We start from the raw sequence: 4,710 nt of genomic DNA on the forward strand, positions 1-4,710 counted from the left end.
TTTATTCTTCTTTTTCTTTTTAGGTAAACTCAAGAAAAATGAAAGCTCAAAAAAAAAAAAAAAACAACGACAAAGACAAAAAAATTCTCACAATCAAAAGAATAATCAACCACGAAAACCAGGAAAATTTTTCTCTACATCCCTTACTTTTTGTTCTTGAACTTATATGCATATCTTAAACAATAAGGACAATGTTCAATTTTTAAGTTGGGGTCGAAAACATTGCTTGCATGTTTTTTTATATTTTTTCATAGAAAAATGAGCGCTACTTAAATTTTTTGCTCTAGAATGATATAAATATGCATGTCTGGAGCCCTTGAGCATCTGAACTCGGGCTAGATTTTAGATTTTGTCATTTTGATATTTTGATATCTTGATTATATATTTGTGGCTCTATGATGGTGACTTTGAGATTGTGAATCATGATTTCTTTTTTATGCTCCTAAAGACTATTTTTTTACTCTTTACTTATTTTGCTATAAATGAATAAATACATGATTGATTGAATGCATGAAAACACAAAATAAAAGAATCACATTCATTTTGTTTTATGTATCATTTGATTTCTAGACAAATCATTTCTTTCTCATCAATGAAATTTTGATGGCACACTCTTTTTATCAAGGATATAAACAAAATTTTAGATATTTTTAAATTTTCAAAAAAAAAATTGAAACAATTTTTTCAAAAGAAAAATTCTTTTCCTTTTAATTTCATAAAGACTCGAATGCTTTGTTTTTATTTTTGTTTAGAATATTAGACTTTTAGATATAATTTCTACTCAATTTTCTTTGTCACCTCGATATGACAACTTTTGGTCTAAGAACAACCAACTTGTTTTAGAAGCAAGTTTAGACAAAGAGGATAAAATAGGGCCTACTAAAAGAAAAAAAGAAAAAGTTGCTAGCATAAAAATAAAAAAATAAAGCTTGCAAAATAACATAACTTTCACTAACATGTGTATGTGTGTACATGGATAGAGGTGAAAAGAGCTACCTCCATCATGTCTAGTTAGGACCCATGAGAAAGGGGCGATAGGTTCCTGATGGTGTGAGTGTGAAAGCTATCCCTCTAGGTAAAAAAAAATATCAATTAAATTTTGTGTTCGTGAGTTTGTAAAGGCACCATTGTCTTAGAATTATCTTTCTTTTTTACAAGTTTAGGTATATCTTAGACCGATAACTAAGCCGGTATAAGGCGAAGAAGAATTGAGAGTTAGATAAAATCTTTCCACTAGCCTTAGACTCTTAAATAAACTTAAACCTTGCAATCTTTTCTTTCATGATTTTGGTAGAAAAAGAACTTTCTTTTCAAAAATAAGTCTCATTTTACTGTTAGTAAATTTTAAAACTTCTAAATGTTTTTATTGTATTAATGTTTCCTTGATTGTTGAGAAAGAGTTAAGAAGAATTGTTTGTGTATGTCAAACTAGTATTTAACCAATTTGAATGAACAAACAAGCGAATAAACAATTAAGTTATTCACATTTTGATTGAATGCATATTTTTAGTAACTTGTTCGGGACGACCAAGAGTTAAGTTGGGGGTATTTTGATAAGTCTTGAAAAGATCTATGTTCTTAATGTTAAAATCCCTTGATTCTATGTTATTTGTTCGCTTGAAATGTCAATTTTGTAGGAAAAATCTAATCCTGATACCTTTGGAGTCGTTATAAGAAGTTTAGAGCTAAATGGAGCCAAATTAGGCAAAATAATCAATTAAGAAGAAGATACCATGACAAATTACTAATCTACCCCTCAACTAAACCAAATCTACATGCCTCACGCAACAATCGGAGCGTCTTAACACTCTCAACATAACTCGATCCAATGTTTGCCTAACGCTAGAAGACAGTAGTTACAAAACAAGGCAGTGTCGGAATGCTATCCTCAACATTGCAATGCTTCGGACATTGATAGAAAAATAAAAATCAATGCGCCTGCATTTGCGCAAGTGAGCATCGGACCAACATCAACTCAGAGTCGCAACGTTGCGACCTTCAACCAATAAAAACTCAGTTTTTTCAGATTTTTGGGAGAGAGATATGATTTAGACAAAATTAAGAGCTTTTCTTTGCAAAATTTCTTGAGAGATTCTATCATTTTTCTTTAACCTTTGTACGAATTCTACGAGATTCAATAGATTTCTTGAAGATTTTCCCTCTCCATGAGTAGTTAAGTTCTTTTCTTGGGGATATGTTAGATTAGCTAGTCCTTGAGGCTTTTTTTAAAATAAAAAAAATTCTTTCTTGTAATTTGTTATTCTTGAATGTTCTTATTGTGAATTTTAATAAAATCAGTTAAAAATGAACTGACGACTCAAATTTAATTGATTTTTGTATGCAAAATTTCATGGATCTATAGCAAAATTGTAATTAGGTTGCAAAAACTAGTGATCTTGATTGAAAGTTTGGACTTCTTTTCCTATTTTCTTGAAAGAATCCACTAGTTTAGAACATTCATATAATCATTCTTGATTTTTCAGTCTTTTGAATTTCAAGAATGTCATAGTTAAGAAAACCCAAAAAATTAATGCAATTTAGGGATTAATTGTGGAATGTCTCTAGGAAGCAATTATGAACTAAATTAGGGCTAATTGATTAATTGGCTAATTAGGGAATTAGGGCTTAACTTTAATGAACTGTGGAACAATTAAATTACATGAAATCTATTAAGTCTATGATAGAATTAGATTGATCTACATAAAATCCCCAAGATTTTGTTTCCATTGAAATTTCTTTAATAATCTCTCTCATTACTCTCGTTACTAAAAATTTATTTCAATTCTTGTTTTACTTTTACTTAGTTTCTTTAAAATCAACAAGGCCCTTAAAATTTGGATTCAAACGTCAAATTTTGCCAATTAATAGAGGTTTCTTATGGATCGACCTCTTACTTTCGCTATAACTACTCGTTAGTTTTAGTTGTTGTGTGAGTATTATAAATTTCATTTGTCTTAGGCTATGTTTGAATTAACGATATTGAATTTGCCCCGAACACCTACCATTTTGGGGATTTGTCTAAGTAGAGAGCTGGGAATACAACTACACAAGATGGAATTCACTTTAGATGAATTTCTCCCCTAATAGCTGATTTCAGGTTTTGAACAATGAGGCCTCACCTTTTCATTAACCTAAGAAGGGTTAGTTTATAGTTGAACTATAAACTTTTTGTTCATTAGAAAGATCAGTGGTACTTAAGGAGTTAGATATAACTATAGGCGTAAAACGATAATTTGACTTAGTTGTAGTTATTTACAATTTGTGAAAGGTCAACTTACTGTTGATTGGTTAAATTCGTGGACACAAAAATATATCTACAGTTCGAAGAGTGCAGTTGTCGGTCTTTAGTTGAATAACCGACAGTTAATGAACGTTGATTAATCTAATTAAAGAGTTTAATTAATTAATCTCGTATCATTGAAGCTTCTAATCTGTATGTCCATAAGGTCCTCTTATTAGCTCACTAACAATAAAAACAAGGAATAATTATTTTTGGAGTAATTTAAGTTGTTTAAATTATTTAAGGGAATTTAAGTTATTGAATATATTAATATGATTAATATAAAGTATAAGATATATTGATACATTATGATATATAGTTAGTTATAGATATGATTTATAATTAAAACTATATAATATGCGAGAGATAAATATTCGATTTAGATTCAAATATTATTTATATAAATACTATAGGTTAAAATTTAATGTGAATATGATTACATTAAAACTAGAGATTATAAGATAGAGTTGCATTTTAATGTGATTATAATGCATATATATGGTTTATTAAATAGTTAGTTAACCATATTATATGAATATTATATTATTAATATTAATTATAATGTAATATTATTAAAATTAAAGTTAACTCCTCATACAGGGGAGTTATTTATGTAGAATATGAGAGGGAGTTATTGCAATTTCCTCTCCCTCACTCTTCTCCTTCGTCTGTGTTTGGGAAAACACGGAAGAGAAAAGTGGTAATACACTGAGAAACAAAAACTCTTTCTTCTTCCCAAAAAGAACTCTCTCTTGCAAATTCCCTCTGCCAAAAATATTTTTGGAGCCCACACATCTATTCCTTATGTCCTGAGAATAGTAAGGAAGATCATTTTGGTGGTGTCCCTAATTGTTCAAGTTCTCTATTGTTCATGAAGAAGAAGGAGATTCCCTGTGTTCATGATCCGTATAGGGGAATTTCGTGAAGAGTGTTTTCGTCAAAGGGTAAGTTTTCTCTTCTTCAAATTCTCAATAGAAAGCATGCTTAGGTTTTTTGCATTTATTCTCTATATTTGCTTCTCTTTTTTTTTTCTTCAATGTTTTTCAATTTGAATTTCAAATGTATTATGATCATTCGCTTCCATGAGGAATTCGATTCCTATAATTTCCACGTTTTAATCATTAGGCAACCCCAATTTCGCCGGGTAAACCCTCAGAACATAAATTTCAGCCCTCCTCAACCTATTTGGAGCCTATATAAAGAAAAGAAGGCCTCCATTTCAAGGACACAACTTTCCATCACCGAAATCATCATTATTCTTCACCGTTTTTGTCATTTAATCAACCCCTTGTATTGGAGATTGTGCCCCCTAAATCTTGATTTGTAATGTATAAACAACGATATTCATTCATTTAATAAAATAAAGAGTTATTTTATTTGACATTTACATTTGTGCAGCGGAATCTAGTAAATAATATCCTAGGTTATTA

This window comes from Benincasa hispida, chromosome 11 (assembly GCF_027475165.1).
Source record: "Benincasa hispida cultivar pf3 chromosome 11, pf3_genome.v1.1, whole genome shotgun sequence".
Lineage (NCBI taxonomy): Eukaryota > Viridiplantae > Streptophyta > Magnoliopsida > Cucurbitales > Cucurbitaceae > Benincasa > Benincasa hispida.